Below are 15,220 nucleotides of genomic sequence, written 5' to 3' on the forward strand. Positions count from 1 at the left end.
ATTAAAAATAACTGCAATCTTAACATTATTATAATGTCATTGTTATTAAATGTTGTGTGTTTTTGTAAATCCACTGATCTGTGAGTACAATGTACATGTGGAAATGAGAAGCTGAGGTAAATATTGGTAACAATTGCACTTTTTTTGCACTAAAACAATGACATAAAGTTTGAAGTTATTATTCATAGGTGAATATGCTGTTATTTGACTGGTTCTGAACCCACTTCAGATCATATTGGACTGAATGTGGAACCTGAACTGAGGTGAGTTCTGACACCCCTGATGCACGTTTTTTTCCCACTCCTTCAGAATTCAAATCCAGATAAAAACTCTGCTCTTCTGCTCTTGTCCTCTAAATGGACTAACTAGAGAGTCAAGGGTTTTGATCTGACAGAGGAATAGTTCAGCTGTAGGGACATAATGCTGCATTCCATGCATAACTGGGCTCATTTAACGCAATTTCACTGTGGTTTTCTGTGAAATAACCAAACATGTGACCCCCACCCACTGTTCTACCCACTCACCCACCCCAAGAATTCCATATGACTGCTGCACACGTCACAGATTTTCACACTGAGCTTTAAAGAAATGTGGACTGCAGCTCCATGAATGGACACAGGCTGTGGATAACTGTGTGTATGAGAGGAAAGAAGGAAAGAAGGAAGGAAAGGAAGAAGGAATGCATGAGAGGATCCAGAGGGTAATGACAACCTGAGCATAGTCAAACTGGTGTTCATGCACAAGGAAGGAAGGAAGGAAGGAAGGAAAGAAGGAAAGACAGACAGACAGACTGAGAAAGAAACAGAAGAGACAGAAACAGAAAAAAGACAGACAGAAAGACAGAAAGAAAGGCAGAAAGAAAGACAGAAAAAAGAAAGAGAAAGAAAGAAAACAAAGAAAGAAAGAAAGAAACAAAGAAAAAAAGACAGACAGAAAGATTGTAGTTTGTCCACAACAGTGTGTATGTGTGTGTGAAATACAGTCAAAGTTTTTCTCTACAACAGGAAAAAACTGCAGAACTGTGCAATCTATAGTTTTCTGCTCATCTGGAGGAATTATTGCAGAAATGTACATCTAATTTGAGCAGTAAGATGAGCTAGATATTATTGATCCCATAGTGGGGAAATTTCCCAGTTAACAGCAGCAACAAACGAGGAAGTGCAGAAAAAAAGAGATAGAAAAACAACAAATGAGTGAAAAATAACAGAAAACTAGGAAATGTGGGTATTTATATAAACAGAATCAAAGTGAATTATTTCCATATTTCCATTGTGGTTGCACATGCACATGGCATGTGGGGGGGGGGGGGGGTTTGCTGAGACCGCTGTGTATTCAGTAGTTAGTGAGGACAGACTGAAGGCCACAGTAGTTCTACTCAGACATGATCAAACCTCAAGGAGAAAGCAACGTCTCAGCGATGAATCTGGTGGTGGAGAGCGACGCACATCTGAGATCAGCCACGACCGACACCAGACTGTCCTTGTCCTGCTGCTCACTGGAGACACAAATTCAAAGCAAATTCTCATCAACACAACATCTGGACCACTGCCCCCACCACGCCACGGTCATCTGTCCGAACATACGTACTGTGCAGAGACAGAAAGTAAGTGATGAAGTCCACCACCTCAGCTTTAGTGACCTTCTGTGGAGAGTTTGGCCTGTCCGTCCACTGGGAACACGATCAGAGGGAAGCCATGCTGATCAAAGCACCTGAACACACACAGTCAGGGGTTCATCATGAGGGAAAAAAAAAAAAAAAAAAAAAAAAAAATAGGACCAATGGCCCTGTAGCTTACCAGCCAAATTCAAAGCTTTGGGAAATGTATCCAGATGCCATTTATTATCACCCAGTTATGTGTATTAATTATATTACAGAAATAGCGATGACGATTGAGCGATGACGTCACCAGGAATCCTCTTCTGATCACGTGAACGAGGTTATTTCTAAACAAATAACATGTGCGAAGGATCACTCCGCGCATGCCCGAAGGAAGTACAGTTGGCAATTGGTTGTTGACAATAACGTGACTGGATTTCTTTACCTGAATGATGTTATTTGTAAACAATCAAACATGTGCATCTGTAACACGCAGACATGTAAGAATTTGGATACCTCAAAAAAAACTAATTCAAATCCAGTGTAATGGGGCCAAGCAAATCAGCATATGGCTACCATGTCTTGGTCATATTCCAATCAGATCTGTAAAAAATTCAAATTCCAACTTGATATCATTGATACTGATTTATTGGATCAACCCACTTCCTATCTCTTATAATGGGGAAATTTTTCAAAGTCGCACCAAATACAGAATCAGATCCAGATCGAAATAATTTCAATACCTTGTGTTGACATCATTATAAAGAAGCTGTATACCAAGTTTGAAGTCAATCACAACAGGAGTTTCGGAGAAGACGACGATTGAAAGTTTTGTAACCGACAATAGCTTACAGCCCATCAGTGGGTAAGCTAACAACTAGAACGTACAAGGTGGAAGTCCATTTGAGTTGTTCCGGTTACTGAGGATCATCTTGGTTTTCCTCTTCTCTCAGAATACCGTCAGTTTAACTTTTCTGAATAGATGATGTCCAGCCATTACAATGAAAATTACAAAATTGACAGAAAAATTAATGTTCCACCATGTTATTGGTATTACAATAAATTTGATCGGACCCGTCACGGCACAGTTTCAAATTAAACAACAGTTCCAGCGTCTCTGTACGTCAGCGTCATGTTCGATCTGAATCAAACCCAGTTGAATTTATGAGGTTGTCCGGTTCTGTCTCTAAGGCTCCGTTCACACTGCAGGCAAATGGGGCTCAAATCTGATTTTTTCACCATATGTGACCTGGATCTGATCTGTTAACAACAGTGTTGAACAGCACTAATCCGACCCAGGCCACTTTTCAATATGTGGTCCTAAATCTGACCCGGACCACTTTCATATGTGGTCCTAAATCTGACCCGGACCACTTCCATATGTGGTCCTAAATCTGACCTGGGACCACCTTCCATATGCGGTCCTAATCTGACCTGGGACCACTTTTCATATGTGGTCCTAAATCCGACCCGCACCACTTTCATATATGGTCCTAAATCCAACCCAGACCACGTTCATATGTGGTCCTAAATCTGATCCAGACCACGTTCATATGTGGTCCTAAATCCGACCCAGACCACGTTCATATGTGGTCCTAAATCCGACCCAGACCACGTTCATATGTGGTCCTAAATCCAACCCAGACCACGTTCATATGTGGTCCTAAATCTGATCCAGACCACGTTCATATGTGGTCCTAATCTGATCCAGACCACGTTTATATGTGGTCCTAAATCTGACCTAGACCACTTTCATATGCGGTCCTAAATCTGATATTTTCCAATGTGACTTTAGTCTGAATGTCCAGGTCACATTTATCTGACCATTACATCATTAAATGCGACAAACGTCACAATTCTGCATCCCAGGAGGAGGAGCAGGAAAACCATATTCCTTCTGTAAACACAGTGTGTGTCTGCGTGGGTCTCATATTCCATCAGGACCTCTTAGTGCATGTGGGTCAGTTCAGGACCTCTTTTGTCCATGTGGGTCAGTTCAGGACCCTCTTTAGTCCATGTGGGTCACTTCAGGACCCTTTAGTCCATGTGGGTCACTTCAGGACCTCTTTAGTCCATGTGGGTCACTTCAGGGTCACATTCAGTTCAGACTCAAAACTGATAGAAGTTGCATTTAATACGAATATGAGCCAACACACACAAAAAACAGATTTCATAAAAAACTTGCTGTCTGAATGTAGCCTATGTTCCAGTCCTGTGGTCTGGATGCAGATCAATCTAACAATAGAAGTGGGCGGGACTTTCACTGAGGGAAAACTCAACTCATCCAATCACAGCCCATATATGACTTCTATCAGCAGGGTTCTCAAACTCCTGTTCTTTCAGGTTCCACATTCAGTCTGATTTGATCTGCAGTGGGTCGGACCAGTAAAATAACAGAATAACCTATAAATAATGACAACTGCATATTTTTGTCTTTGTTATAGTGCAAAAAAAACCCATTAAATTATGGAAATACTTACTTTTATAAACTATCCAAACAAAAAAAATGTGACTAACCTGAAAAAAACTGAAATTTCTAAGAAAAGTAAGTGCAATTTTGACAATATTCTGCCTTCAACTTCTCATTTCTACATGGAATTATGGATCAGATCTACAAAGACACTGTTGTTGGTCCATCAGTCCTTGATGACGACCTTGACTTTCAGTTTTTGTGGGTCCTGCAGTGGTTTGTCCAGTCCTATTTTTGCCCTGAAGTATCTGCCAAAGACACTAAACACTTAACAGGCAGAAAATAGTTAAAATTGTGCTTAATTTTCTTTAGACATTTCAGGTTGTTCATATTTGTTCAGGTTATTCCCATTTTATTGTTACAGGAGAGTTTGGAAATGGAAATATTTTCGTAATTTAATGTTATTTTTTGCACTAAAACAAAGACAAAATTTGAAGTAGTGTAATATTTTTCTCACATCAAACCCAGTAGTATATCTGCAGTCACTCAAAATGTCAGTTCTCTGCTGTTATTATTGACTGTAGATCAGATTGGTCTGTATGTGGAACCAACACTAAAATGAGTTCCACAGCCTGGACTGTGGAATTTATACACTTTGTAAATTCATATCAGGAGCCAGACTGGAACCTTTGGGGGGGGCGCATTTGGCCCCCGGGATGCATGTTTGAGACCTAGGTCTATCAGTGATCAATAGGAACTATACTGATATCTGGAACAATTTACACATTATAAACCATCAAAATATAGAAAGGAACAGTTTTAATATTGAAACGTTTGTCAAAAATCTAACTTTCTCAAAAATGTGAATAAACTTTGTAGACATCGTCCCAAGGAAGAAACATATACAATTTTAATATTAATCTGATCAGTGGTCTCATCAGACATTCATAGACATCGCTAATGTGACGGCCCTTCCCAGTCGCTCAAGGCCGATCGGTCGGTGAAATAAAAACACACTGAAAAAGGGTTTCCCATACTTCGCCCACTTGAAGTGGTTTTTGCCTTATGTGGTAATAGAGTAAATGGACATAAGTAAATGGAGACCTCTGTTGTGAATACAGTGACGTAGCCAACGTTCACGCTGATGTGACCTGATCAGCTGACGGACTGAGCGCGTGCAGAGTGTGAACGTATCTGTATCTGCTCCACCAGGTCATGTGGACCCACAAGGACACACTGTCTGATCCATGAAAAAAAAAAAAAAAAAAAAAAAAAAAAAAAAAAAAGACATCACAACTATTTTAGATGGAAAACACAATGCTTAGCCTCTTCTACTGCATTTAGTAGAACCATGGAGGCTGCTGATACAACACAACACCGATTATTCAACCAAAGCGGAACGACACAATCCACATTTCAACTTTTCAAACGTGTGGTTCAGATTTTCTTGACATTTAACGCAAACATCCATCGTCACAGATGTTAGCCCTGCTCTGGATTTATTACACACCGATCAGTCACAGCACTTTGAAGCCTGAGTGTTTGATGTCGGGCTGTGTATGGGCAAGAATCTGGCAATACGATACAATCACAATTCTAGAATCACAATACGATATACCCATGATACTGTTAAAAGGCAATTTTTTATGGTTTTGGGGTTTTTTTTTTTTAAGATTTTTTCCTGGAAGAATTTAATTACAGCATAAATCTGCACAAATACTAAACACAATTTTATTGATCCCAACAGGATCTAATGTTCGATCATGAAATGTTCCTGTGTTCAAACTGCAATTCTGTTTACAGACATTCCAGTTTCAGATCCTGTTCAAATGTTCAGATTCTATTAGTTCACAACAAACATCAGAACAGGATTGGAGTTCAATCCCAACAAAGGAACGAACATCTGCCTCTCAGACAGTAAAAATTGCTTTTAGGATGCATCAAGTAACCATTATTTAATAAAACAGTGTTAAGTTATATTAAATGAAAAAAAACAATGAAGAAAAACAAAAAACAAAAATGAACCTCCACAATATCTGCATTTGAATAAACACCTAAAAATATCAATACAGTATTGTGAAATGAAATATCGCGATATATTGCAGGACCAATATTTTCTGACCCCTAGTTTGCTGTCTTGGTACATCACCATCATTATTGTTTGGATCCAGAAGTGACCATATTTGGACAAGCAGGTGACTGTCCCCACACAACAACATACAAGGGGCGACTGAAAAGTTTTGAGGCTAACATGGAAAGGGTTAAGATATGAAGACCAAATTTGGTCCATGAAATCTTTCACATAACTTAATTCTATCCACTAAATTTCTTGGTCAAAGTAATCTTTTTCCCTATTTTACTGGTCCCTGAACTTTCTGTATCAAGTGTTTCCTGAAAAATGGACAAACTTGAGTATGGGGCTGTCATCAAGTACGTGTACGCCCTTTGCCTTCTTTGGGGTTGGTGACATGGGATGTTTCCATAGTTTGGACTGCTCCTTGGTCTCAGGCTGATAGTGATGGACCCAAGTCTCATCCATAGTCACAAAACAGCCCCATACTCAAGTTTGTCCATTTTTCAGGAAACATTTGATACAGAAAGTTCAGGGACCAGTAAAACAGGGAAAAAGATTGCTATGGCCAAGAAATTAGTAGATAGGATTAAGATATGTGAAAGATTTCATGGACCAAATTTGGTCTGCATATCCTAATCCTTTCCATGTTAGGCTCAAAACTTTTCAGTCGCCCCTCGTACACCAAAACAACCCACACTGATGTTAAATACCACCAAGCACTTCACATGACAAATGGAACACAAACAGTAAGGCTATCATCACATCATGTATAAAATTACATTTTACTTTGCACGTTAATCATAGGTGTGATTGGCAAAGGACAAAAAAACCAGGAAAACACACACCACGCCTACTAGGGGTGACACGGTACAGGTACCTGTACCATGGACTTTGGGCCAAAGTTTCAGTTTGCGTTTTGTGCGTAAAGAGAACAGGATTTTTTTCTCCGAAAATATTTTTTTTAATTTAGCTTGTCAGCAAAAACTGAATTTCACAGTAGGAACAAATTATACCACTGTACTGAATAAAATAAGACTTTCTGTCCAGAACAATAGAACCCTTTCTTATTCTTTGACTTGTGTACAGTCATATAAAACAGACATGTGCACACATAGAACCCCAAGGAGGCTTGAGCCCCTGCCCTTTTTGCCTAATTGAAAAAAAGGGTCCTTTTTATTGTTTTTAAATAAACAAATTCCTGTTCTGCATAGGGATGTAAAAGAAAACATGACACATGAATGGGTGACAGAGTGACATGAAGACATGAACCAGAGGCACCGGTGAGAGGTCATTATGTTTAACAATACCCGACCCCCACTGAAACAATTCAGAGAATGGGACAAGCACATTTCTAGGTTTGTTTGGGGAACAAAAAGACCGCGGATAAAGTACTCTATTTTACAGTTGCTGAGGGACAGGGGAGGCATGGCCTTACCTTGCCTTAGACATTATTACATCGCAGCCCAAGTAAGATCACTAGTACGTTGGCGTAGTGAGTCCTATACGGCCAAATGGAAAGGCATGGAGTTTTCCTCCACTGAACTTCCATTACCTTCAGTTCTTGGCTGTCTGGACTGCACCAGAGCAGTTCTACAGTTGGACAATTTATGTGAATGTAATTCAATTAAAATTTGATTACAAGTGGTCAAGACATTTGGACTTCATAAACAAATTAGGATCCTAAACTGGCCTGTGAGTGACCCGCACTTCCAACCTGCACTATGCAACTATAGATTCAGACCGTGGTCTAAATATGGTGTAACAGTTTTCTGCAGGACACGTTCAAAAGGACAGATGGACAGCTTTCAAAATCTTTCTCTCAAATTTGGACTTGGTAAACATGATTTTTTCAGGCATCTCCAACTCCGTGATTACTTTGTAAAGGAAATACAATGTTCAATGACAGAGACTCCCTCTCACCTAATTCAAATACTGGTGGATACCTATAAAGGTTCCGGTAACAAAAACATCACTGGATAAATTTATACAGTTTTGAATTCAAAGACAATGAGATACATATTTTCACGCAAAAAAAAAAAAAATAATAATAATAATAATAAATCAATGCCAGAGGGACCTGCAAGAGGAAATACCAAATGAGATCTGGTCAGAGGGATGGAAGTCACCAAACTGTACTACAAACTCAGTGTCATGGAGGGATTTTTGTTGGAAATGTCTGGCCCATTTCTTTATTACACCTGCACAAAAATCACATTTTTCTGGAGTTCATTTTTCCTACTGGAGGGCGTGCGGTTCACTGGAGGCAGATCAAACACATGTATTCTGCTCCTGTCCTGGTATTGGTGACTTCTGGGAAGAGATGATTAAATTGATGTATTCAGTTTTTGGTGTTCATTTTGATATGTCCTTGGCAGTGTTGGGCAAATTACTTAAAAAAAAAAAAAAAAAAAAAGGAATTAGTTATAGAACTATTTAGTGGGAATTACTCCTTCATAAATGTTAGTTACCAGGGAAAGTAATTATTGCGTTACTTTTTTTGAAAAACCTTCAAATATATAAAAGGAAACTGATTTCTGAGCGTGTTTCACGGCCCGTTGCATAGAGTAGAACAGCAGACAGGTACTGAAGACCAGGACTGTGGTGAGGCTGGGGTCCACCAGGGCCTGACTTTTCCACCACATGAGTGCATATCTGCATTTATAGGAAGAAGATGCTCCTCCAGTTAATCCCACATCTCCTCTTTTTCCAGTCGCTCCTCCCTGATCCAGCAGTAAATGTCTTCAGTCCAGTCAGTCGGACTCACTGATAACTCCTCCCCTAACTTAGCTGCACACGTGGCTGCGTTCAAGTTAATGTGTTGTGCTGGGACAACTCAAATTCGTAGATGTCATTAGTCGTTCAGGTGAAGGCAGCGTGGACAACTCAGACTCATGGACACACAGGTGAAGCATGAAGGCAGTGTGGGTAATTTAAATAGAAGAACGACTCGTAACGAATTGGTTCTTATCACTGAACAGAACCGTTCAAAAGACTTGACTCGTCTGAACATCACACCTCTAGTGCCTGGCTGAGCGAACCAGGATGGATAACAGCTGTTAGATATCAGTGCATAGTAACGCACCACCTTTCACTGTCGGTAACAGTAACAGCATTGTAACGTTTCAAATAGTAATTAATTAGATTACCCATTACTGGAAAACAGTAACGGCATTAGTAGCGCCATTATTTTTAACGCCATTATTCCCAACACTGGTCATTGGCTACTTTGTTTTTTAGCATTCCCCCAGAGGAATTATGTAAAAGTGACATATCTATTTAGAATACTGCTTGCCGCAGGCAAAAAAGCCATCACCAAATATTGGCTTAAAAGGACCCTCCCTCAATCTCCTTGGTGAAAAATCGTCAACCAAACCATTTAATGGAAATGATGACATCCAAATCCGCCTACACACAGCACAGGGTGTAAAGTACTGGAAACAAACAGGATGTTTTCCTTCAATCTGTGGACAGTAAACAGTATATAAATGTCTGAATGAACCTGGGACCATTTCTTTTGTTTTGTGCCTTATATTAAAACAATAAAAAATAAAGTACAAAAAAAAAAAAAAAAAAAAACAATACCCAACCTGCGCACCTAATCTGCCCCCCCCCCCCCAAAAAAAAAACAAAACAGATTTGTATGATTTACGAGGGTCTCATTTTCAAGTTGGCAAAGTTGAATATCTTGATGTATCCAGAAGAATCAGACCCTGCTTAAGTTTGTCAGATCATCAACCACTTGTTTTTTTATTCTTCTAATTTATCATGTATAGTGTTTGCTCTTGTATTCTATTTTATTCTTAAATTAGGTTTTTCATGTTTGTCATGCTGCTGCTGCACTACAATTTACCAGTTTGAGATCAATAAAGTCTATCTATCTATCTATCTATCTATCTATCTATCTATCTATAAATAAATAATACTAATGAGGCTTACAATGTTGGGGGTCGACACCAAGGGTCTATCCCCCAAATCCCCTCCGAGGGGGGTACATTTTTATTTTATATTATAATATATATATATATATATATCTATATATATATATATCTATATATATATATATATATTATATATATATATATATAATAAATAAATCTATCCATAATAATTTTTAGACAGTCAATGTGAACTCTACATGGACCTAATAGTGTCAGAATAATGATCAGAACCAACCCCCCCCCCCCCCCCCCAAACTCCACCTAGTGACTGAAAATGAGCCCAGATGAACTCTGGATGGCAGAACACGGACATTTGGAAGAACATCAATATGAACCACATTTGATCTGAATCCCCCATTATTGGTGATTTATGTCAAAAATAAAAACTAATTTTCAGCTAAAGCGCCCCCATGTGGATGACTGATAATACTGAGAGAAGCTGAAATTCCACAGGGTTCTTCCACTATGGTGGTTATCAAACGAAGAAATCCAACCAAATCTGTCCGAGTTATCGACAAAACACCAAGGAGATGCAATGGTGTTTAGGGGGAAAAAAAAACATATCTATTATTATATAAAAATATGATCTATGTGATTAATTAGAGCTAATAGTGTTTTAAATCAAGTGACAGCCCAAAGTGATTCTGTTTTTCACAGTCTGTCCTGGAACGTACTGTCTGCACTCTGTTGTTTCTGCCATTACATCGTTCATTATTGTGATGACCACATGCCTTCCATACATCAGTACATACTGATCTGTGCAGATTGGATCTAAATGTCACATGACACATCTGGCGGCAGCGGATCAGGCGGCAGCAGTCGGGGTGAAACTATAATATCCCCAAAACTCGAAATCATTACAGCAGGCTGACTACCTTCAGATGAATGGAAACAGTAGCCAAGTTCTACTACTGACTACGACTACGACTATGACGACGAAGAAGAAGAAGAACATATTAAGAGCGTAGAAAATGCTTTGTTGCAGATCTTTAAGTAACTGGCATTTTAGATGACAAACCTTCAAAAGATAAACTTTTAGAATCATCAGGTTTTGGAAATTAACTTTGATGGATCAAAAATAGATTATATCCTAACATGGTAGAACTTTGACAGCGTGACCAGCAAGATAAAATTGAAGGACTTTGGAAGAAATGTATGAGATGATACAGCTGAAGTTTACTAAGGAAGCAGAGTCTTAGAAAAAGCTTCTGCCACTTCCTGAGTCTGGACTGAACTGTCGTCTAAGACCAGGACGTAAACACTGACTTCAATTACACAATGAACAAAGAAAACCATCAAAAAGGATCAGTCTAATAAGAGTCTGGTCAAGGATAAGGAGAAATATTTTGAAGATTTGATCATTTCATGGATTATGTTGTTTTTTTTTTACTACAGATAATAACACTTAGGACATGACAAAACTGAATAAACTGATTAAAAAATGCCTAACACAAAATGTGCTTTCATGTCCATTAGTCTAAAACCAAAGTTATACATTTATAGTTTATTAGCAGTTTAGCCAAGGTACATAAAACTAGGGTCAGACACTATGAGCTCAGCTTCTTCCTCATTTTAAGACAAAAAGTGTTACAGAATCCAAATGAAATAGTTGTTTTCTTTCCTTCTTTTTTTCCTTCTTATCCCCATTAGCTGTACCATAGCTACAGCTATTCTTCCAGCGGTCCATACAATAATCTTTACAATTTGTCAGTACGGATAAATATAATATAATAATACAAAACAATTTTCACAAACTACATAACATACAAAAAATAAAAAACAGACAAAAATACAGACACGACTGCTCCTTTAGGTCAGCAGCAGTATAGTATATACAGTACATATATATATTCAATTAACCCAGGTGTCAATCATTTATGGTCAAGAGATGTTTAACTGATTTCTTAAATTTCATTTTACACTTTTCTTGTGTGATGTGTTCCGGTAGTTTGTTCCATTCTTGCATAGCTCTGTTTATTACCATTCTTTTCATTGCATTTGTTCTTTATTCGGGTCTGTGTAAAATTACCTCTGGTTGTCTGTCTGGTTGCATAGCTATGTCTATCTGAACTAAAACAAACATTTTGTACAAGATGGATGTTTTTTTTGTTCTAATAATATTTCTAAACAAAACCAGTATTGAATAAAGTCATCTTGTTTTAACAGAGGGCCAGTTCCAGTGGTTCTGCATCTCAGTAACATTTGTTCTGTAGCCACACTGTAATGCAGTGCCAGCGGCTCTATTTTGTGCAATTTTCAACTTTTTAATATTTTCTAGTGTTGTATTTGACCAGACTGCTGGACAGTAACCCAACACTGACAGTACTAAGGATGGAATCACCAGTTTAGTTAGACTAGGTGACATAAAAGCTGCACACCTTTTGACCACAGAAACACCGCTTTCCATCTGGTCGTATTATCGATCTGTTTAGTCCAAGACTATTTATCTAACAGAACTCCCAGTAATTTGTTTCTTGAACTTGCTTCACAGATATTTCATTTATGATGAGATTCAGTTCAGGTTGATGATGTAGTGTAAGAGTTGAGCCAAATACAATGTGGGACACTTTTCTGTTTAAATGTGTCCCTTTGGTTTTGTTCACATTTATATTACTGTAAGAAATAAAGTTTATCATCATGACTTTAGCAAACAAAGATGACCATGACTGTAGGCACCACCTTCAGAACTCAGAACAGAACTTCATGTTTGGACTGTGTGTGTGTGTGTGTGTGTGTGTGTGTGTGGGTGTGTGTGTGTGTGTGTGTGTGTGTGTGTGTGTGTGGTGTGTGTGTGTGTGTGAGTGAGTGTGTTCAGACGGGGCTGATGAGCAGATACTGTACCGGGGAAGAAAACGGCTCCGGAGCTGAGCACATGATCTGGAGGCAGCTGCGGAGGGCGGACGGACCCACCGGAACCACCGGAACCACCGGACCCCTGGATGTCTGAAAGGTTTGGAGGGAAATCAGTGTTATGATTAAAATACACCCGACAATAAGCAACATTGTATAAATGTCGTGTACCAAGTGAAAACTCTAATAAAAACTTTAATTATTATTAAAAACAAAACAAAAAAACCACCGGACCAGAACTTACAGCATTACCAGTTTAACAACCTCTGGGGTACCGGTCCTGCTAAAGTCTGAAAAATTGTACAAAGACCCAGCATTGAACACGGATGGAGGCCGGTAACCTGTGTCCGGTGCCCGGTAACCTGTGTCCGGTGCCAGGTAACCTGTGTCCGGTGCCCGGTAACCTGTGTCCGGTGCCCGGTAACCTGTGTGTGGAACGCGGACACAGAGTCGGAGCTGCGCGTGCTCCGGTGCACTTGTCCTACCTTCGACACTTCGGCTCATTCCGTTAACCGGTTTGTCCTCCGTAGAACTGCGGTAAAGTGCACTTTTCCTGGACCTCCACGGACTGAAGTCAGCACAGACTGGTTCTGAAGCGGAGCTGCAGGACCGGAACCACCGGACAGGAGGAGTACCGGCTCCGCCATGTTGCATCCACACGAGCACCTCAGCACGAGCTCACCCTCCTCCACGGCCGGCCCGGTCATTTATAAGGGAGGGGGCGGGGACAACACCACACACACACACGCGCACACAGGCGCACGCGCACACACTCCAGCTGCACACAGACTGTTTCTGTAATCTGTTCATTTTTCGATTATTTTCTTCGATTAAATATTTGAAGAGGTGAAAAAAATAGTAAAAATTTGAAACAGACATGTTTGAAAAATCACAAACAACTTTATTCCAGAACCAGCTGAAACAACAACCACGAAAGTATGAAAGGGTTCACTGTATTAAATATCTGTATCTCGTCTCATGTCAGGAGAACTAGTGTCGTTGTCTCTTCACCAAATCATGTAAATTCTTTGTTCCATGTACTTGTCTGGATTTACTTGTTACTTTAACCAAGTGGATTTGTTTTTGTTGTTTTTTGAACAATGAACAACTGAACAGTATATACATAATAGTATACACCAAAAAAGGGATAGAAAATTTCACAATTCACAGTATATTTTACATTTCAAATATGTAGAAACACATGTAAGTATATAAATATATATATAATATATATGTGTGTGTGTGTGTGTGTGTATGTGTGTGTACATGTATACACACACACATATATATATAATTGCAAAAAAATGCTCAAGGTATAAATAGAAATTATACAAATTAAATAAGATTGTACACTTGATGTAGTTTTTTGATTTTATTTGCTTTAGAATTCATGATGTTCTTTAAATTGTCTAAATAATTGGAGAAAAGGGCTTTAAAAACAATAATGATTGGACGCTGGTGTGCAAATTTTGTTCAATGAATGTGAAATTTGACAAAAATAAGTGGATTGTTTTTCTCCTCTGTCCTGGGTCGCTCTCCAGCGATATGTTAGATCAGGGCTGTCAAACTCATTTCAGTTCAGTTCTACATTCAGCCTAATACGATCTAAAGTGTGTCGGACCAGTCAAATAATATAAATAATAGGATAAGAACTTATGAAGAATGTCAACTCCAAAGTTTTCTCTATGTTAAACATAAACTTCTTAAGAAAAATAAGTGCAATTTTAACAATATTATGTTTGATCTTATCATTTATGCATGTGCATTATAACAGGTTATTCACATTTTTTGTAAAAGGATAATCTGTAAATGTAAACATTTTTGAGCAATTTAACTTTTTTTTACACTAAAACAAAGAGAAAAAATGGCACTTTTCATTATTTATAGGTTATTCTGGTAGTATTTTACTGGTCTGACTCACTTTAGATTGAACTGACCTAAAATGATTTGAACATCTTTGATTGTTAATATATTCAGTGTAATTTTTTGTATTTCACAAATTTATCCCACAGGCAGGACTGGACCCTTTGGTAGGCCGGAGGTCGAGCCTACGGTAGCCAGGAGAGGAGCCTATGGTAGCCAGGAGGAGGAGCCTATGGTAGCGAGGAGAAGGGGCCTAAGGTAGCCTGGAGGAGGGGCCTACAGTAGCCCAGAGGAGGAGCCTACAGTAGTCCGGAGGTGGAGCCTACAGTAACCCGGAGGAGGGGCCTAAGGTAGCCTGAAGGAGGGGCCTACAGTAGCCCAGAGGAGGAGCCTACAGTAGTCCGGAGGTGGAGCCTACAGTAACCCGGAGGAGGGGCCTAAGGTAGCCTGGAGGAAGGGCCTACGGTAGCCTGGAGGAGGAGTCTACG

At 39.2% G+C, this 15,220-nt stretch overlaps 1 long non-coding RNA gene across 1 annotated transcript; it reads right to left on the reverse strand.

Moving 5' to 3' along the window:
• Positions 1-1,659: 1,659 nt before the first annotated feature.
• On the reverse strand, positions 1,660-13,490 carry LOC115414921 (uncharacterized). The gene is made up of 3 exons (XR_003934728.1): positions 13,355-13,490; positions 12,861-12,962; positions 1,660-1,710 (listed from the first exon to the last, which is right to left on the reverse strand). It is a non-coding gene; the product is annotated as an uncharacterized LOC115414921 (long non-coding RNA).
• Between the last annotated feature and the right edge of the window lie 1,730 nt (positions 13,491-15,220).

This window comes from Sphaeramia orbicularis, chromosome 24 (genome assembly GCF_902148855.1).
Source record: "Sphaeramia orbicularis chromosome 24, fSphaOr1.1, whole genome shotgun sequence".
NCBI classification, from domain to species: domain Eukaryota; kingdom Metazoa; phylum Chordata; class Actinopteri; order Kurtiformes; family Apogonidae; genus Sphaeramia; species Sphaeramia orbicularis.